Genomic DNA, 23,267 nt, shown 5'->3' on the forward strand with positions numbered 1-23,267 from the left:
TGTGGACTGTATAGTTTTGGTTGGTGGACTATTCTCAGTCCATCAGTGACACTGAGGTGTTTAAAAACTCCAGCAGCACTGCTGTGTCTGATCCACTCAGACCAGTGCAACACACACTAACACTCCACCACCACATCAGTGTTACTGCAGTGCTGAGAATGATCCATCACCCAAATAGTACCTGCTCTGTGAGGGTCCATGGGGGTCCTGACCACTGAAGAACAGGGTAAAAGGGGGCTAACAAAGTATGCAGAGAAACAGATTGAGCTGATAAAATGGACAATGAGCATAGAAACAAGGAGGTGGTCATAATGTTATGCCTGATTGGTGTATAGCTTTAATGAGGGTCCCCCAATTCATATTATTAATCAGAATTACTCACGTTTGTGTAGTTCATGATCACATTTGTATTGTTTGCTCTAAATTGACAGTAAGAAAAGATATTTTGCATTTACACAACAGTGCTACTGATATTACTATGAGTGGACAAAATAACCTTGAATGTGAATGCAGGGTGAATATGATAATGGGATGAATGCAATTTCCAATTTTCAACACTGACTCCAATGAGTGTAAAAGTGGCTGCAAGTTTCAACTCTTGCGTGTGTGTAGACTGACTCTCATATAGCTAGATTACATCTTGTTTCACGGGGAACTGGATACTTCAGCTCTGCTACTGCTTTGATCGTGTCCTGGTTATTGATAGTTTTCCAAGCGAGCACTACTCGTATTGCCGCCATCAGTGTTGTGTTTTGCCTGTAAATGATGTTTTGGACTTCACGAACTTCAGTGATAAACAAATTTACGGCATGTCAATAGCTTAAAGTAACGTTTTTCAAGAGAGCCATCAGTGGAACCATTTAAAAGCTGTGTATGAAGGACATTGCAACAACGGCAGAGTTTTAGCAACAGCAAGCAGCTCGACTTCAGGCTGGAACTATGGATGGTTTAAAGGCTCAAATTAGGAAAATGTGTTAAGAGCACTGAAAAAAGTGAGGGCCATCAATAACTTATGGCTTTATCGCTTTATTAACATGTTAACTTTGTTATTACTTATTGTAACAGAACACATTACTGTGAATACATTTAGAACAGTGTATTCAGTATTTAGCCATTACTTCTTTTTTAAAGTGTTCTGTCTAACTCTGTATCTCAATATTCATGTTTCTTACAGTCTTAAATAATGTAAATGTTTAAGGACTCAGGGCAGGGCTACCCAGAATTAGCATTTTTAGTTTCAGGTAATCACCTCTCATTATTGTTTTTTTGTGTGTGTTAAAACATGGTATTTTCCTTCTCAAGTTTAGATTTGGGAACACTTTACATGTTTTTGTTATTTTAACTATGATCTCCTTTTTTTGCTGTCATATAGTTGTCAGCAACATGGGAGTCCCTTATATTGCACATAACTGTCAAAAATTCCACATCATCATCAAGAGTTCACAGTTTTGAAACCTAGCAAAGCCATAACTGAAAACCAGCAGACACTATCAGCCAGTCATCAAGATCAGCCAAGTGATGTATCTGTCAGGCTCTAATAGCTATAATCCATGAATTAAAGAGAATTCTACAGCTGACAGATATCCAATTACAGCTTAACATAGTCTGAATTGAGATATCTGATTCAAGATTCAGTGTGCGGATCAGATCACTACTGGTCATGCTCTTACGCATTTGTTCTCTCACGTGCCATTTCTATTTCTCTCTCTAGTACAGTTTATGTTCACAACAAAGCCTAACTATCGGTCTTTCTAACTGTTCACCATGGACAAATTAAAAAAAAAAAAAAATCTTGCTAAAGGGTGTTTAAAATTCCAAATGAGTCAGGGATGTCTTCACTAAGGAAACATTCTAACCTGTGTTAGAGGTTACAATAGTATTTTAAGCTATGATTGTAGGGGGTCTGGTGCGTCATCTCTTTAGCACTACAATGACCATGGATGTGGCCACTCCGCAGTAGTGCAAGTGGCACTGGCAGCGTTGCCAACTCTTATAATTTTGGTGTAAGACAAATTTCGGTCTTTTCTCAAGCTTTTACACTGTGCAAAGAATCTCAAGCCAACCAAGCTATGCCATGTTTTTTGTGCATAATGCAGCTCCGCCTATTTAATGTCATTAGTGCAAGTAGAATACGTGCGTAGTGAAGACAAAACAGGAATGTCTGCGTTCGCTCTCGCTCCAAGATCACCCCATACCAGTCGATCCCATGAGCGAAACACCTGCTGCAGCTCCACTCAGCTCCTGATGCGCTCAAGTTCATCTTCTGCTGCTGACAGTGTTCAGGTAGTTACTCAAAAAAGTAATCCATTACAAATTACTAATTACTTCTCTCATAATGTAATGGGATTACTTTACTCCCTATTTCCTGGAATAAAGTTCATTCAAAGCTCTCATTACCCATTACTTTACTTCTCTAAGACACTTACCAATCTGGAATAGCAAAGAAATACAAGGAGAACTTTATTTCATACTTTATTTGGAGAAAAGCAATAACAGTAAACCCTGCTATTTTAAAACCTAGAAATAAGTCAGTAGAAACAGTTCAAAGCATCACGTGCTAGGTTGGAGCTGGGTTAGAGCAAAAGTGTGGAGCAGCTGGGCGTTGTATGGGCCTACTGATGTCAAATTAGTTTTAGGCAGTGTAACAAAGGATTCACATTTGTGCATTTTGCACACTTTGAGCGAAAAAATTAAATCTCAATTCAGTCTCACTCTAGATACCAAAAAATTTACCAGTCAGGCCCAGTGTGAAAATTGCTGGTACATTTGGTTTTTGGTGTTCAGGCTAATTTTGTGAAAGGGGAAAAAATAGCAATATAAAAGCATGGGTTGTGGCTTCTTTACCTTTTTCATTTTTGTTTTTACAAAGCTGTCACATAAAAGCAATACAACGCTCAGTTATATGTCATTTATGATATGCTCCCACTAATGTTCCTCTGTTTAATTAGTTAAGCCAACACAAGTGTGAGATCTCAGAACACTAACTAGTTAGAACTCCCAGTATTACTTTTACATTGTTTGGCTGTTTTTGTCATTAGAGTGAGAACACAGGCAGTTCTCTGTCATTCTCCAGTCTCTCTGCAGTTTATCTGTCGTGTATGAACTAAAGTAGGCTTAATGTGAGCTCATGACTTCACAGTTCTGGCTCTGCACTGTTGTATTATGTGTTGTCTCTCAGTTCCCCCTCCCCACCCCCTGCGTACATTTGGTGGATGTGAACCAAGCTGCAGATGAATTACTTTTACTCCCAGCATCGTTTCTGATCAGCGCTCCGGCGTCTAATTGGCTCCAAGGCCCCCCGGAGTGACTGGCTGCCCCTGACTCAGGATCAGTTGTCTTGGCATAGCGGCATAATGGATGCAGACCACACAGGGCTTTAGCTCTTACAGTGCAAGTCGCAGCAATTTCCTCTTGTAAATATTTTGTGCTGTTTGAGTCTGCCAAGCTGTCAGTATGTGTGCAAGCAGCCCGTGTGTTCATGTGAGCGAGGGTGCAGTGTGTGTATGTGTGTGTGAACCCATTCTCACACTGCACACAGCAGAGCCTAAGGGTGTGCTTTTATTAAAATGATGTCTGTAAGATGCTGCCTTTCATGTGGTACGTACCTAATTCCAGATATGTCTTGGTATTCATTCACAGGACTGTATAAATCATGTACACTAGAAGTCTTGTTTGAGTTTATGAGAATAATTTCCAGCTGTAATTGGGGAATTTGATGCATAACTTTGGTTAGCATACATTTGATTCCTTGAGCCAATACACAAATTACAATACTGTATTACAAGTCTATAGTAATATTGTAATTATATTCAAAAGAAACCCATAAAACTAGGTTTGTTTTAGGTCGCGCTGCAATACTAACAGCAGGAGTGAGACTCTTCCCCGACAGTCCATTATATTCAGGTGAGTTACACAGGCAAATGTCTCTCATCAAAGCTTCTATAAACTCCAGGGAGGAAAACTCTTGTGGTTCTAAATCACATGCCTCGAGCTTTCTTGAATTTTTACATTTTTAACTAATGATGACCATGACATGGTTCATGTCATGATGAAAGTAAAACATGATTTATATGTATACAGCAAGTGAAGCGAGCGAGTGACAATGACAAAACCAGAACACCACCATTATAATCAACAAAGCTGTTTACACAATCTGTGATCATCAGAGCTACGTGCAGCGATGCAATGAACCACTTTTAATGCACTTCCCCTTTCTAGATTTGTCACGTCGCATCACACTTATGCTCTACCTCAACAAAACTGGATAAGGAGAAACCAATCTATGGAAAAAAAGAAAGTTGTATGACCTTTCCTCTTAATATTATAATAAGAAATGTTAGTTTATATATAAAATATATAGTTAAAAGTTAGAAAAGGTCAGGTCATTAAAGGGGAATTACACTAACTTTACAAAATATCTGAATAATGAAACGTCATTCAGAGTGGTCTGTAGTGAAATATGCCATTCTAGGGAAACTTACCAAATCAAAATTGTTCACAATTGGTAGTGATAGGAATCTGAAGAATTAAATGTCTCTAAAATTTATCTAAAAGAAAGTTTTTATAGGTAAAGGTTATGAATACACACTGTCTGATGCCTGGTGCATTGTTTTAAGATAAGTTATTGGCCTGCAACATAAAGTCCAATCATAGTGGAGAGGTACATGCAAGATGATAAGGTAAAACAGTACTCAAAGAGAAAACTTATTTTTCATATTTACCACTATTTATTAATATTACACATCACAACCCATGTTTCTCTACAAAGCACCACTTTACATCAAACCACTCTGAATGATTTTGTTTATATCTAAACAACTGAATTATGCAGGAATTTTGTAAAATCTGTAGAATTCCCACTACGTGTTAGTCACATAAGTATCCACTTGTGATACAGATACTGCATTTAAATTTATTACACACTTCCAAAATATGCAGATAACAACAGCCTAATTTTGCATAATGGATTTACAAGTAATTTAAGTAACACAGCTACTCATTTTGCAGCCAAAGTTGATTTATTATTATTTCAATCTCAGATTCCTTGGCCTTTGCTCATTTTCTGTGAAGAACATGTAAAATAACACACTTTCAGTGATTTCACACTGTACACACCCAACACGTTTATATTACACATGTAGTGTTGGGGTAAACCTGCGGAGAATAGAGGCACGGAGGTGCTGTGTCACTTCACTCTGTTCTCCTCATACATGGCCTGCTGTTAGTGTGTGTGTGTCTGTGTGTGTATGTGTTTGTATATGTGTGCATGTGTGCGAGCATGGACTACATGGACAGGCTGCTGACTGGCTACAGCCGCTAAAAGAGAACCCTACGCTGGCCACTTGTGGCATTTTAAACAGCTGGTATTTTTACATGAATTGTTATGTTTATGATTTAAGAAATCAATAACGCAATGGGTCCACCAGACCACTGAATAACAAAAACATGAACACCACACAAGGTTAAACACTTGCTTGCTGTTCTTGCACAACGATTTCAAGATCTTTACTACTTATACTTGTTTTTTATACTTTCCCAAAAGCCCAAACATGGGTTTAGAGAAATATTTTGTGCTTTTCACTTTCAGTTTAATTTATTAGAGTAGACTTTTGCCAGTTTCAGGGTATACACTAATACAAAAAAAGATTTGAACTGAACTACAAATTTAATCTAAATATGACATGTTGTTGACAAAATGTCTTTATTTTGTTGGCTGAATGTTTTTATTATGACATAGCGATTGATTCATGCCTAAAATGTAATGATAATCAATAAATTAAAGAATACATTCAGAAAATTTGTTTGCCCAAAGACTACAAACTAATAACAGGGGAATGATCTATACAGTTCTAAGTGCACTCTTTCAACTCAATATCCTCATCCTCATCTAATATCTGGATATTTTCAAAAATATTTATTCCTCTGTTTTCTAAGAAATCTTTGTCCTTATCCACCTTATCCACAATTTTGGAAAATCTTTACATCCACACTAGAATGCAAAAATTACTCAAAAATGCTCACATGAACATCAGCCTGGAAGAGGGCAATGATACCTCATAAAATTGTGCCTTAAGAATGACATTGTGAGCATGTGCACTGCACAAAATACAGTGTGTGCCACAACGCTGAAGAGGAGATTTCCTAACAAAGTGACAGCGACATGTTACAATCACAAAAACCCACACAAAATCAGACTACTGTAATTTGATATTTCACACAGATTCAAAGTCCGATTCCTGACAGAAAATAAATGCTTAAAAAGTGAAAGAAGGCACACCACTTGCTGCTGTGAGGTTGTTTATGGTGGCATGGCTACACCACTGTCTCTTAAACACCCACACAGTCCTGATCAGGCAGAGAAGCTACATTTTTTATGCTTTTCACTCCATTTGAATAATGGAGTCAGTTTTTTTTTCAAATATGACTTTTGTTAATATTAATCATCAGTTCACGTCTTTAGAATCATTAAGGTATCTTTAATATTTGCAATTGAGTTGACACTCACTCCGTGCTATGGTTTAATGATAAAAAAAAAGCTAAATTCAGTTGTAAACATGTTATCACCTCCAAATTGTCAGCCACATTTTGACCATCCACACAAAATGACTGAAAATGAATGTCCAACCTTGAGAGGTTTCCCAAAATTCTGTTTTCTGTGACCAAAAAATATTTGTGTAGACAGGAGGCCACAGAAAAACCTGTTTTCAAAAAAACCCAGACTCGTGCGGATGGGGATTGACATTTTAACAAAGCAACTTTGAGGTCTGGTAACAGACTTATGTTGAGCAAGATAAGAATGATAGAAGTGAGGAAAGATGCCTTGAAATGGGATTAGAACCTTAGAAATGGGATTGGAACCCATCTTTCTCTGGAAGGCCCTGGATAGTGAAGTTACTGGAAAGGAAAAATGGATAAAAGAGCAGGAGTAAAAAAAAGAGAGGCCTTTGAACCATCCAGAGGAAAAATGTAGAAGATGAGCTGGTAACCAGTATTATGTAATCAGGACTGCTGGTTAATGCTCCCGCACTACAGGACAAGGAGAAAGGGATTGCACATTTTTTTGTACAACACAAATAAAAAGTAATTCCAAAGCACGTAATAATTACATAATAATGGGTCAAATGCCATGCATAAAGACCAACACTGATCATTTGTGTGTCTTTTTTATGGACTACGCTACAACGCTCTTTCATAACTGTATGTGTCCAAATAAAGTCATAGTAAGGAAAGAAAAGCAGGGTGCCAAGTTTTTTTGAAAAGTCATGATGATATATCAAAGTGTAACGGCATCAGAATATTCCCCTTTGGAGCTGCAGGAGAGAAAAAAACAGCTTGATTAATGAACAGGAGAAAAGCATGGACAGCCTATTACAGCCACCTCTCCACGATCACTCTCCACCTTTTTTAAAGAAGCTTCTCAGAAATGCAAAACACTGGAAGAGGACCCCTGAAATAATGACCACTTTGCTGTCCTGTAGCCACAGGCTCTTAAAGAAAGAGCTGTGCCATATTTACCCTGGACTGCACAGCGCTAGAGAGAGCTTAACTTTACCCACAACACCCGAAGCAGTCACGTTCCCTCCCTGGTCCAGCAAATCTGCAGCACTGCTTCCGATTGCCGTGAAGAAACATTCAGGGCTCGGCTTAATGTGGAACAAATGGGTGAACCAATTAGGTCTTTCCTTGATGATAATCAGTCTCTCATTTACATGCAATGGTTTGTGACCTGACCAGCTGTCAAGTCTCACTTACCTTGGTTACTGTTTCCAGGCAAGACAAACAATACCTGCAAACTGCAAATATCCCAGGGGACACCTCACTTTAATGTTTGTTTTCATTTTCTAACATTTACTAAAGGTACTTTAAGTTAATTGTAAGACTGCAGGAATTCTATTATTGGCTCCATTAACTTCATGCCTGAAAGCGCAGCTGGCTCACAATCTTTTCTAATGGAGTAATCTCTATTCTGGCTCACTTCAGATATATGTCTCATATGCAGTGTGTCTTCATTTTAAACTGGATTTGCTTATTAATTTTTCTAAAACGATTTCTGGTTTTGTCTGCTTTTCATTAAAAAGCTTAGCAAAAGATGCAGCTCTGTCAGAGTCAGTTAATGTCAGCAAAAGAACTTTGCTATGAATTTAACTGGTGAAATTAATTTGCTTAAAACATTTTTTACATTTTTCCTGCAGTTTCTTTCTTTTTTTTTTGGTTTGAAGGAGCTTTTTAATTTGAGAAAAGCAAGAGAAATGAAATGAATATAAAACCATTCAATGTATTTCTCTTTTCAAGAGATATCTATCACTAACAAGCAAACCTCTTACATCTCCATGTCACATCGTCATGGCCTTTCTCAACAGCACAGCTACAAGCACAAATACTAAACAGGACATTTAATGCCTGCCTAGGACTTAATACACTTATAATGATTTAGTTGTCTTTGGAGGAGAGGCATTTTTTTTCCAAAGATGAAATTTTGATTTGAACACAACATAATTTCAGCAAACCACTTTGGCATAACTTTGTAGTTTCAAATTCCTCGGACGTTCTCTGGCAGGGTCTTTTTTTTAATCCAGCATGAGCACTGAGTATCTGTCACCCACTGTGAATGATGAATTATGGAGAGTGAGAGGGAGAAGACTGGGACTGGCCACAGGTTCTACACCGCAGACCAAAATGACAGAGGTCATAACATGCCTCCATGTCAGGAAATAAGACTTATGGCTTGGCCTGCCAGGATTACTTTATAAACACTGCGTGCGGGGAATCACTCCGGGTTACGCTCCTCGTAAAATTGAGGGTATATTTGGAAAGGTCTAGTTTGCACACTGCTCTTTTAGAACGCATCTCTCCGAATAGAAACTGAACCATGGAATGGTGACGAGAGATTTGGCTTGACAGCGCCAACCTTTAGCGCTGACGTATGTCTCTGGGCTGGTCCGGCAGGCGTAGTGGTGGATGACAGGCTGGAAGTTAAAGGCTATCTTTCCCCTTAGCCAGTAACAGAGGACCACCACTGGCCACCACACCCACTGGCCCTGTGACGAGGACCATGATTCAGTTATGTCTGGTACTCATGCACTCTGAAATAACAGAACAACTCCTCAAATAGCATAACAACTCAAAACTGACCATGAGCGTCCTAAAAATGGACAGCGAACTTTTATGACGTCAGGTGCCTGCGGTCGTATTATAGGATTAACGTCACGTTTGATCTTCAGATCATCAGAAATCCATCCACAAACTTCTCTATTTGTTTCTCAGTGACAGAAATACGTCATCATGTCATGCTGTGCGTTTACACAAATCCCCTGGATGAGTGCTAGTGGGGTGTACTCATCGAGTGATGACACTTGACCTATGCGTCAGGTATCTGGTGTCCTTTTCCCACCATCTTTCTCAGAGTCTGTGAAAACACGTCTGGGGGAATGTGTTTGCTTTCATACATTTTCAGGACAAAATGTCTTTTTTTTGCAGGAATACCAGAAAAAAAACAAGGACAACCCACAATGTCAGGACTCACAAAATGCTCCTGACAAGTTAAAATGATTAAAAAAATACATATTTAAAACTGCAAATTTAAAACTTAAAAAACACATTTTTTGTTTTTCTTTAAACTGTAAAAACAGGATAGGAATTAAGCAAAGAGTAAAGTAGCCTAAACCCATACTCAGGCAAAAGTTAAAATACTTGGGTAAATTACTGACTCAAGTAAAAGTAATTAAAAATAATTTGAGTTTTGAGAAGTACAAAAGCATCAGGTCATAAAAACTAGGTGTTGAGTAACTTGAACTGAGTAACTTACTGTGGAACTTCTCAGTAAATCCAGCATCTATCAGCATAGGAAGAGAATTTTGTTACGCTCTGTTCTTCTCTTTTTGGGATTCTTTTAGTCTAAAAGAAAATCCTAAAGCTCAAACGTGTGACCAATTACAAAGCAGTACGGACGCTGTCACCAACAAAACATTATGAAATTTAACACAAAAAAAGGAATGATCTGAGTAAAAAGTAGATTCCTTTACTCACTAATATACTGTGGAAGTGCAGAGGTAAAAGTATCATGACTTTTACCAGCAAAAGCAAATGTTTGCACAGATAAATGGTTTTAAATAATGTGCATAGGAGCCTTTTTACAATTATGCACATTGCTGTCAGATCAAAATCCACTAACTCCATTTCTTTCTTTTTTTTAATAACAGCAGTTGTTCTTCACATTGTGTGAACATTTCATGACAAATGGACTAAAGAAAGTCCAAAACCACTATTTTTTTTTACTTCTTCTGAAAAGTTTTGTTCAGATCTCACCTACATTATAACATTACACAAACATTATACGAATGGAACATATATATGACCCCACATTCTAACACGTGTGAGTGAGTGTGCGTGTATTAGGCTGTTCTGGCCTGTACCCATCGTATCAGCTTTCTGCAGATTCTCCACAAACTTGCCATCTTTTGCCATTAGCCAAAACCACTGCACAGTTTGGCACTGTTTTTGTCTGCCTGCCCTGACGATTAGTTTAATTCGAAAGTTAGGCACTTGCTCATTTGTTCGGTACGTGCGTGTGTCGAGGGTCTTGAGAAACACCCGCAACCAACCGGCCTCCATAGGGGGCATCTGGCGCCACTCAGGACTTTTTGGTTGGCACTCACCAGCGACTGGCAATTATGCTGCCATGTGTTGAAAAGTAAAACAAACAGGAATAATTGGCAAGGGAACCACTGGCAAAACAGAGAGACAGAGAAAGACAGACCTACAGAGAGAGAGAGAAAGAGAGAGAGAGAAAGAGAGAGAGAGAGAGAGAGAGAGAGAGGGAGAGAGATGTAAGTAGTAGTAGTAGAGATGTGGCTGTTAGCAGCACTTCACTGCCTCTGTTCTCAGTCATTCCACAGCTTCATAATCCAACACAGCGCAAGCACACCTGCAATGATGTTTACTGTGAGATATCAAGACACATCAGCAGCTTCCAGGCATGTTATATATTTTTGATAACTAAGTCTAGAAATTTTCTGAAGTTCTGAGTTGCAAAATGGATCAGAACAATATGCTTATCAGGGGCCGTGATACAGAAACTTCCAGTTTTCGTCTTAAGATTTGACAGGTCAAGATAAGATTAGAAGATAAAAAGAAGCAAATCTCATCTTAATTTAGGAATCTTATCTTATCTTACAGCATCTTATCTCAAGTTAGGAAATCCTAACTTATTTGATTAAAGACAATCAACTATCATGTCTGTTACCAAGCAACCAACCATACACACACAGCTGAAATGTAAACATGTAATCAAAATAATCAAGATAATTAGCCAGACAGCAATAGCTACTGTTACTCAGGTAAAAAAGGTCAAAGTAAACTAAAGTGCAATAAACTTGAAGTTAAGAATATTGTGTAAGTGCTTTGTGCTGTTTATCAAAGTCTCGTCACTCCACAGTTTCAGTTTCCCAAACGCTGACCACTCAGTATTCCGGCTAATAAAAAGACACACGTTGAGCTCTGTCTCTTCATTTTTCACCAGCATCACTGTAATATTTTATCTGACGAGTTTTCATCGACATTAACACAAAAAGGTAATAAGAAGGGATGGTGGAGATCATGTCTGCAGTTTCTGAGGTTTTTAAAATGCTGTTAGAAAAAAACCCACAAGTCAAAGAACAGTTTTCTGTGTAGATTTATGTAACATCATTCTGCTAGTTCTAGTGAACTATGCTGCCTGTCACTGCATAAAACAACAGAAACAGATGGTTAAAACAGAAGTCCTCCTAAGACTCCTCTGGTGATGTTTTAAAGTTAGGACAGAGTTTAGGAAGTTGTCTAGTTAGGATGTTTCTGTAATACAGTTTTCGTATCTGGAGTTAGGATAAGACTATGAACTTAAGAACTGTTGTTCTGTAATAGCTTCTGTCCTAAATTCAGTCCTAACTGAAGATGTCATGGTGACTAAGCAGATAAGATTTCAGAGTTAAGAAGTTTCTGTAATACAGCCCCAGATCTTTTTTTGAAGCAGTATAACTCAGTACACTAATCATGAAACACATTTAAAGAAGCACAATTGAGTCTCTCTTAATATCGATGCCGTGACACTTAACCACCTAGACAAAGACATCAAACATGAGCTATATTCCAAAACCTAGGCTGTGGTCTCAGCGGGCTGCATCTCCAGGCCACGGCAACATCAAAGACTGTTCCAATCAAAAGGATCTTTCCAATACAGCTGAGAAAATTCTGGAGGAAGCTACCAGAGTATTCTGTCACCAATCATTCTTTGTGCAAGCATCTGGCTCTGTTTCTTCAAATGAAACACTGGCAGATGAAAACAACTACTACACATTGTTTAAAAAGTAAAATATGCATATTCTATTTCTTTGGTTGTTTATCTCCTTAAAAGTATGTTACTAAATGGGTTCAGTGAATTAAACAGTTTTTAGCTTGCAGGATAGTGTTTAATTACAATAAAAAAATAAAAATCTTTTACTCTCCACACTCATGCAGGACGAAGAGAGGTAGGTAAAGAGTAAGTAAACAGCCCTCATTACTCTGCTAGTTAATCAGTGGCCGTGCGCTCTGTGGGATGGCGCTGAGTACGTCACTGTACATGACAAGGAATGCACTCATGATTTGTACAGTTTAATGGCATGTTATCATGTTATCCATCTTTGCTAGTTCTGCTAGTTTCTCTGTACTTGGTTAGATGATGTCGTATCTGGTTAGTGAACTAAAAGTTTTTACTTTGCTTCCGCAAGAGTCATGTTACTTTTACAAATTCGCAAATGATGTTTGTTTGATGTGAGGCAGTAAAAAACGTTCAGACTGACATGTTCCTTTAAGCACACAGTGGAATTTGGGTCATATATTTTGCAAAACTGACCAGCTCTCAGTAAATTTAATTTAATTTGAAGAAATGCAGAAAATCTGCAAATTCTAAACTACAGCCCATCAATTCTCTCATGCATAATCCTATTCTATTACTGGGGCTAGAAAATGTGTGTTTTGAACCACAGAGTAAAGGCTACAGTCGTATGCAAAAGTCTGAACGCTCATGGTCAAATGATGTTTTAGTCTTTTGCACAGGCCATTTTTTTCCCAATGTGTTAAAATTCAGGAAAAATGGTGCATTACATGTGTGTTCTCTGTAGAGCAGGGGTGTCAAACTCAACCACTAAAAGGGCCATATTAAAAAATCTCAGCAAATCTGTGGGCCAGCTGTGCTTTTATTTCATTTTTACTTAACATTTTGCCATGACCCGAGCGGGCCACTGTTTATTCAAAATATGCCAAAACTGCAACAGTAAAATAAGCATAAAATACTTATTCAAAAATAATTCTAAATAAAAATAAATTGTTTTAGGTATTTTTTTTTAAACTGCCTATTTGCTTGATCTAGACACCAGGCATCTTTACTTTTCGTGTAACCACTGGCCCAGAGATTGTTGTTGGGGGTCAAAACGTACAGTATGTTGCATGCTGGGGATTTGTAGTGCATCTCAGGGTGAAACGGGCTAATAATAACAGAGAATTAAAATAATTTTGCGAGGCAAGGACTGTGTCACAGGCCTGACTTGGCCCATGGGCCTTGTGTTTGACACATTTGATTTAGAGGCTGTGTACTGATTTTTACTTACAAAATCAACAAAGATGTAATTTGTAAAAATAATCATGGTTAAAGAGAGATCTGCCTGTATTTATAAAGACGGTGACGTTAAAAAAAATCTTTTCATCATACCATGTGCTATGCAAGACTATGACAGCTCCCAACACAGTTAAGAATTTTCAAGACTTCTTCTGGAAATCTCTGTGTTAGGATGGCTTTTCACTGTGCAAATTTTCATGCAACTTACATTGTCTGAACTAGAGTTACATAATGTAAACTATCTTGCAACTCATTTGAAACTCAGCCAAAACAGTTGCAAGTGTCTCAACTTCGGTGAACAATTTTCAAGAAACAGCTAATTAACATGCCAATAATGCATCAGGTAATCACATCGAATGACACGTTCAAACTATTCATTTTTCCAGAGCAAAAGTTCAAAAGGAGACCCCACTCTACTGACTCAAGACATTTCTGTAAATAACTGCGTTAACTAGCCAGTCAACACTGACAGCCATTAAGAACTGCTTTTGCCATTGTTTTTTCTTCTTTGTTATCCGGCTGTTCTGGTGATCTTCAGAAGGGGAGACTAAGATTCACTTTTCAGTGAACGGGATGTACATCAGGCACAGGATGAGTGAGACATCACACAAGGTACAACCATAATGGCTACTTCAACATTAATTTTCAAAGGTCTGACATATCGCTGCTGTCTAAAAAAAACATCTCCAAATTGATAAAGGCACAAATGTTCTTTCCTTTCAATGTAAGTTAATGTAAAAAGATTTCATTTCGTTTACTCAAATTAGGTATTGGAGCAAAAAAATAAAAAACAAAAAAAAAATATATATTTTTTTTTTGGACACCAAAGATACCTGACGGATGAAAACTCAAATATATAGTAAAGAACCACAGATAGACAGATTAAAGACAGTTCTATATATAGATATGGGGAAAATGGCAATGGAAGTTAGACAAAATATACAAAGTTGATAAAAATGTTGCAAATTGCTTAGTGTAACTGTCCAATGGCATGAAAATTTGGTTGCTGACAACTCACAACATACAACTAGTTGCATAAAGCTTTCACTGAGTAAAGCCAGCCTTAGAATAATTTGTGCAAAAACATTGTCATAAGTGGGAATAAATGATATTGTATTATTAAATGGAATGTGACAAAAAGACAATATAATAATGAATTTGTCAACTGTCAATTTGGACATGCTAATATTCTGACAATAATTACCATATGACATGTCATGCAGTGATAGCGTGGACTTCATTTACTGAATGGATTCAAATAATTAAGGCTGACCATAGATGGCTGTAGATGTCATCCTAACATCTACAGCACCTGCTCCACAAAGGCAGTTGAGAACAGGCTAGCTTTTAATAACTTCCCTGATCTACTCTTTCAGTTGCATGACATCCAGTGCATAGCAAGAGAAATTATTTCCTTTTAATAGCATTATTGCCTTTACAGTCTGATCTCAGTCTGTTCTCAATAATAATTTACAGAAGTATGGGTATGCATATATGTCCGCACACATGTGAATGCATGCATCTGTGTATATGAGATCTATGGTCTAGAAATCCTTAATGAAGTTTTCCTGTTACAACAAGCCAACACAAGGTGAATTGCAACATACAATCAACTGCGAGCCAGAAGAAAATATCCAGAGCAGCAACATGAGCAAGGAACATGAAAAAAAGAAACCTTCACAGCTACTATTCCTGTCATTCAGCCAACTCAGCAAGTACTAAGTGAAAGATAATACCATATAGTCTCTTCCCTACTAAAACTAGAAAATGTCGCAAGGACCATAACCCTTGGCTCAGGCTGATGATAGCACAAATCGAACAATTTATGATCCAATAAAGTGGAGCTCCAAAGCAGGCTTTGGTCTGCTCTCTTGCAGCAGGCCAGGCCTTTACTGGAAGACCATCATTTAATTGCGATGGATTACAAATTGGAGACAGTCTGGAATCTGAGTTTGGAAGCTTGCATGCACGCCAGACACTGCAGGAAAAGACAATGGCCATAAAAGTGTGTTTCCCTGGCCCAGAGGAATGAGATACACTGACAGAGCTCTACAGTGGAGAGAACAAAAATAGCAGCAGTGGCTGTTTCTAATGATCGATTTAGATTGCTCCTGCAGCTCCACAAAGATCATTCACAGAAGGAAAACACCAAAACTCAGCGCTGAGATTTACTTCTCAAACACTGAAGCACAAAATGTAAAGTGATTACCCTTTGTGTACACTAAAATATGCTGCTTTCAGAAATGAGGATTTGCAGACTGAGAGCATGGGTATTTTCTATGACACACACATACAGGTTTGTTTTTATACATGTCAGGATGTGGTGTCATACATATATTTCATCTGCATTACACGTATACAGTACTGTGCAAAACTTTCAGCCAATTGAAAAAATTAAATAACTATGTATATATTAATTAAAGATTAAACAATTATTTAAATAATTATTATATAATATTAATACAATAAGTAGTGATTTTGTTTTTGTTAGCGTGTTTACTTTTTCATTTCCAAATGTCTCTGTGTGGCAGCCCACTATTCCAATACCTGGCTTGGCTAATCAGTGCTCCGTTAAATTAATAGTATGCTGGTTGCTTGAGTTGTGTGATGGCTGGGGGCATCAAGAAAAAATCTGGAACAAAACCAGATATATGTACAGCTGTATGCAAAAATATGCACAAGATTTGAGCCCCTGGTCAGTTTTGTTGATTTTCTAATTGAAAATAAGAGAACACATTGTCTACAGAGAACACACTTAATGCACAATTACTGTTTATTTGTTGAAAATACTGGAATTTCCACATTTTCACTATTTTCACACTTCTATACTGTGACTCTATATGCAGTGTAGTGCAGGGATGTCCAATCTTATCCGGCCAGTGTGGGTGCAGGCTTTTATTCCAAACAAGAAGAGCATACCTGATTCCACTTGTTTGATCAGTCAGTCTCAGTCTTTAAACAACTGATCATGAGTGCTCTGCTTCATTGCAATGAAAACTTGAGACTTGTCACTGTCTCTGAAATGAAATCTCTTTGCATTAACTTACATTTAAAGTTTTTTGCCCTCTCCTTATTAGTTTTTCTTTGGACAGCGACAACATATATGATTACTTACAAATATGAATAATAATATATTAATAACAATATGTATGATATGTGTTACATATTTACAATTTTATGAGCCTTAGCCTTAATGGCTTTACCTTTTCACCTTTCAAACATGAAACAGCAGACTTTATTTTACAAAGTTAGGACCATTTTGTTGGTCTTGACACTTAAGGTCAGCCCTGTTTTCTCTAGTTTTCCTATAAAGTGAGAACACTTTTTTTCCAATTTTGCTCTTTACTGATCATGTCTGAAACAGGGCAGATTAGGTGCTAAAAACTCAGTTTATAATAAGCTCAATGCAGAGTCATAATGCAATGATATATGACGGTAAATATACTGAAGTGAGTAAAAATTAAGCTAATGCATGAATGTGTTTATTTTAAACTTGGGGCGACTGTGGAATTACTCATCAAGGGAGAGGCAGACTGGGTAACTATATCATTCCAATAAGTTTTAACCTCAACACTTACAGTGCAACAAGGGTTTGGACAAAGCACCAACCACTGGCTAAAAGATCTTCTCTGCCATGTGTTTACAATACAGAGTGTGAGGTGAGGGAGGAAAAATCCAGCCTGAGCAGTGGCAGTGTGCACATCTGGAATTCCCCGTTGCACACTCCTTCACTAGAGCCCGGCTACACAGTCTCTTAACACAGTTTATGTATCAACACAGCCAAGATATGAACAAATCCTACACATTAACTTAAACACTGGCACAGTTTACATATTAACAAATCTTATGTTAACACATCCTACACATTAGCCTGCGTCAACACAGCTTATGTAAACCTATATATCAGCAAATCCTATATGTTACGACAAACACTTCACACTAAAGGCTAATTTATGCTTCGTATGCAGAGAAGCTGAATTATGATGTAATGTCATGTTTGGGTTTGACTACGGCATTTGCCTGGCTTCGTTCCTCAGCTCAGATTCACTACATGAACTGAGCTAAGCAAAGTTCAAGCCATCTAGTGGAACTATAGCTGGGTGGTTCTTGGTGTTGTCACTGACATAAGATGCAAAAAGGCAAAGCCCCTTTGACTTCACCTCAATTGGCTGTAGCTTTACTGTAAATAGAGCTTCATACATTCAGAAAACCTGCGCACATACACACACACACACACACACACACACACTACACATTAAGACAGCCACACATGAACTGGGGCATATGTTTTTCTGCGGAAAAAATGGTCTAGACAGTACTACTCTCTGTAATATGTTCATGTTTTGAGCCTTCGTTACCACTGTGCCGCAAGTGCTGTGCAGTCCAATCACATCTTTTGGGTAAACGCAATAGCCTTGCCAAAAACTGCTTTGTAAAAACTTTTTCACTGTTCCACCCACAAAAAAGCAGCTTTCTGCATTTGGCAAAAATCAAATTATGGAGGTCACGATTAATGTAGCCTACATGAAAATATACGACCAAGTCTTTATTCTTGTAAATCACCCAAAGAGCCCTCTGTCTCAAAGGGACATGTGGAAATTAAGGTGGAATTAAAAAATAACCATTACAACCTCCTTGTCTGGACGACACTGAAAGTTCTTGGCTTGCTTATCAGCACAATATGTCACTGGTAATTCTCTGCAAGCAAAAATGAGTCACTACCCCTTTAATATGAATTAAACAGCAACTGAAAGAACTGCTATTTGGAACCGACAGTATAGGAAATAACTCAGCGGGTAGGATATGCTGCCTTTATTGTGCTGCATGCTGTACTAAGCAATACAAGTCATTTTCACAATCGCTGTCAAAACCTAATCAAATGTTTATGGCAGTTGTTTATTAATTTTGCACTTTCAGCTCTTTCATTTCTGAGAACAGCATGAGATCCACTACATCTCTTTTGTTCAGGAATCAGGCTATGCCAAGTGGATTATCCAATTAAAGGCTTGTTTCTACAGCAGAATTTAACACAGGAACTGATGAGACTGATGCCAATTTCCTTGTCGACATTTAATTTTTTACCAAAAAAATGTAACCCTCCCCATCAAGCTTGCCGCAAATCATATTGTCACAGAGGTATCACATCCTTGTTTTTTTCTTTTCCTTTTTTTATTAATATCAGTTGCCCTTTACATTGTGAGAATACTTCATAAGAAACAGACCAATTAACATGGTCCAAAACTGTTAAAAATATTTATCTCTAAGCATGAAATCAAATAAAAAATATATAAAGTTACCATTTTTGGAATACAAGGTTTTCTAATCACTCATCCTTCCAGAGCAGCACACATATCATGCAATAAGGCAAGTACTTGATGTAACACAATGATAATTAACTAAGTCTAGCTGGGAAAAATGGGAAAAACAATGGGCATCATTGGGGGACCAAGAGCGGAGGAAAGATTCAGACGGATAATTTTACTCTTCCCCTGGCACACTGTAAACATGGATGATGTTGGCCATCCTTACAAACACCTTGGTAGAGTTCCTCCTGGAGGAAAAAGGATCTGCTTTGGTATAACCCCTAAACTGCTTATTATTTAGTTATTAATCTAGAAATCACCTGGTAACAACTATGAAACTAATATGTAATGTTTTGCAGTTATGAGAGTGAGGAATTGAAGTGTGGACCCATATACAGGCCCTCGCAGTTTACGGGCTTAATTAACTAGGCAATTAAACAGACCTCTAAGGGAAATCCCCAATTTCTGTGTCTCTGAAGTATGTTTGGTTGAGGAGGCAATAAAAACCAGGTGCATGAGAGGCCCACCCAAACCAGCGGCCAGTGTCGTGCGACACCACACCACACCAGACAGAACTGTGGACAAACAGCCTTCATCTCCTCAGCCCCGTTACAAGAGGATTGTAAGACATTTGTGAGTGAAACGGCTTTTGTGGCTGTGAGCCCTTTTTCTGGGTGTTTTCAGGCTGCCTCAGAAAGGCCAGCGTGTCTGAGAGGCTGGCAGGCCCGTTTGTTTGCAGTATCCGTGGGAGTTGAATCTGTCTCGCTGCCAGCACACGGTAATCTGTCAAACTGATTCAGCTTGGGTTTATGCTTTAACGGATGCCTACTTTTTGCCACCATGGAGGGGGGCTATGTCCAGTTCCAAATTTAGTATGAATGTGTTATTTATTCCCACTTTCCCCCCTTTTTTCGAGTCAGCGGGTGTGGATATTTTTCTTTTCTCCGTGAGGCATCTTCTTTTGCAAGGTTTGAGAAACTTAAGCCACCACCAAACGCCTACCACAGAGCCTGCTGAGGGCCAAGGGCAGAAGAGAATTTGGCTGCTTGGGGCTCAGAGCACATGGATTTGCACTCATAGCGATGAATAAATCTAGAGCGAGGCTTCCGCGTGAATTTAGAGAGTATCAATAGTGCACACCACACAGTCTTCTCTTGTCACTTCCAGTTATCCATCTATGAAGGCATAGTTTGAAGTGAGGAGGCTCGAAGATATATCTATTCCACTGTTAGCCAACACAACTATATTTACAGCCCCCTTTCTTTAAAGACATTCATTGCTGTTGTTCCGATTCCTTGATTTTAAGAGTTTTATAACCCTACATAAAGCGCTTAAACTGAGTGCATGGTAACTAACTGGAAACATCATCTTATGGAATCACTGCCAGACAAAAATGCAATAAGAACATGTGATTTGAGCACAAATGGCAGACAAGCTGACCATTGCCCAAATGAAATCTTCTGCTGGGAGGAGCACATACTGAGGTGGAAAACAACTGTGACCCTTCCACATACAGAAAAACATGAACATGCAGAACTGCAGTGTAACCGGTGGTATAATTTTAGTGAGTTTGATCTTGACTCAGGGACATTTGCTGCGACCCTAAAAGCCTCCTAGTTATCAAATCACCTTCAGACACTTTCCACTCATGCTGGCAGACCACCAGAGAGCTGAGCTTTACAAAGCTCTTCTGAAGTGCTGGCTCCTCTTTATAGGGAGTCATAAACAACCTCTGCTTCCCTACCTGCTGCTTCAGAGGAAGTAATGGACAGAGAGAGGCAAAATGACAAAGCGGAGCACGGAATACTGGTGCTGTTTCCAAAAACGCCTACGGTTGAATACACTTGTGAAATCGTGGAGGACCACAAGAGCTGCAACTGCATCAAAAAAACAGAAGGTGCTAGTGGGTGGGAATTGGCAAAGACTAGTAAAACTGAAATGAAATAAAAAAAGAAGTATTACTTATACAATGTTATATTTCAGCAACTACCTGTTCAATAAAAGCCTTTTAATATGTTAGAAAATAAACCTTAAAAAAAATGTGAAAAATACGACTAGCTTAATGCTATTCAGGAAATAGGGAGGTAGCAGAAATATGAACACTTGTAAAAAAAATAAGAAAATGATTTAAGGATGAAATACACACACAAACATCATCTAAACCGCTTATCCTTCTGGGTCACGGTGGGGTGCTGAAGCCTATCCCAGCTGTCATTGGGCAGAAGGCAGGATGCACCCTGGACAGGTAAGGATGAAATAATTAAGGACTAAAAAGAAAGAACAAAGGAGGATCCATCCAGAAATTAACGTGACTGTCATTAGACTTTGTTTGAAACGCCAGCTGCCCTTAACATTGTGTTAACATTTCATGACAAATGGCCCAACAGAAATCTTGAAAAGCAAACCTTTCAAATTTTTTAAAGCTACATTTACAGACGTTAAGAGCAATTTTTCTTTCTCTTAAAATTATCGTTTCTGAGATGGCAGGTTTTCTAATGACAGTAACCATATGTTAGTATAACTGTTAAAAATAGATGTCCATTCCAGCCTGTCCACTTTGATTTCTTATGTATTTGTGTATGCGTGTCATGTGACAAGTGTCATCAAGTTCATGAGGCATCAGAACACTCCCATCTCTCAGCAGTCCCATTTCCTGTGAGTGTGTCCCACGGGGTGAGGTGATGTTGACCGTGTCGTCCAGCATGGACCAAGTAGCCTCAACAAATTCATCCAGTAAAGCCCCATTTGAGCGGAAAGCAGGCACACACCAGGAACTACAGAAAAGAATGTCTCAAAATTTGGAAGTTGCAGTGTAGTTTGGAGTCCTTCCACCCATTCATTGATTGCTCTTTGAAAACAATGAACTCACATTCTCTGACTCAAGGGAGACAATGAGACGTGGAAAACTGGAAGAGGCAGTGGAGGCCAGCACAGAGTGTGCAGAGGTGACATTCAGAGAAGAATTAGTGGACATCTCCTAATTGCACATCCCATGACTTCATCTTCAGGGTAACCTATCAGGTTACTTAATTTCTCTTAACTTCTCTTTCCTCTCTCACATTAGCCATTATACAGTTCAGTTCTCTTTTCTGGCACTATAGTTTCTTGGAATAGATGTACTTCTTCTAATGACTTGATGAGTGGAGTAACAGCCTTTAAAAATACAGAGATGCACAAGATGGACAAAGGTAAAATAAATCAAAGAGAGGACAGAGTGTACATCAAAAACTGTAATTGCATTGGACCCATCTTGTTTGGACAAAGTTATTGGAGGTGATGCAAAATGGAAACTGAAAAATCCCCTTCCTCATACCTTGATCGCTCTGAAGGAGGAGGAGTACCAGTCTCTGTCTGTTTGTAGACAGTGAGACACCGTACTGACAGACGAGATGGTACACGATAAAGTCTGCTGGCAACTCCCTGATGGGAAATAGAAAATGTTGCAATATGTTGTTGGTTTACTTTCCTTCTCTTATTAGCTCGCTGGTCCAACCCAAAACAATTTGTACTGCATTATGGGAGCGGGCGTGTCAAAGTTTCCATTTTTATGAGACTGGAGTCATTGGCTTGCATTGTTGTGTCTATTCTGTAAAGCTTAATACATCCGTGAAATTGTCAGGACAGCCAATGGCACACTGCTGTGAATGTCAAATGTTTTTGTCTAATATATGAAAAGCTTACTGCACAAATTCAAAACGTCATTATTTTTCTTCAACAACAGTTAAAATCAGTCTACAGTCATACAAAATACAGGGAAGCTGCGGAATGACGTTATGAAAAGTAGTTCCAATCAAACCATGTTTTGCTCCTTTACAACACTTCAAATCAGCCTACAGTCATATACTGGGAAGTTGCTGAAGTTCCTTGAATGAACGCTCACACCCTTGGAGCTGAAGAAAATGATGCCATGTCCCTTACACAGACAATGACTCTGCAAGAGCTCCTTTATTTGAGCCTGTGAGGGAATGTGGGAAAAGGAAGCTCTTAAGCTCTAGCTAGCTGGTTAATTTAGACATCCGCAAGTCTAACTTAAGATAGGGAGAACTGCCTCTTTGGTGCATCTGTTAAATGACAAACTAGGAATCAAATGTAACAATGTTTAAAAGTGTAAATGTCATCTGTGACCTCTGTGACGCAAGGGTACAGTAAAGAGTCTAAAAAAGTAGCTCCCGAGTGGCGCAACCGTCTAAGCGTTGGCCCTATCATCAGGAGATCGCGAGTTTGATCCCTGGTGATGCTACAGCCATCCTTAGCCGGGAGTCCGAGAGAGCACAATTGGCCTCGCTCCCTCTGGGTGGGTGGGATGGCCCCTCCTTCTCCCCCCATCACTCAGC

The sequence above is a fragment of the Colossoma macropomum genome, unplaced genomic scaffold (genome assembly GCF_904425465.1).
Source record: "Colossoma macropomum unplaced genomic scaffold, Colossoma_macropomum, whole genome shotgun sequence".
NCBI lineage: Eukaryota > Metazoa > Chordata > Actinopteri > Characiformes > Serrasalmidae > Colossoma > Colossoma macropomum.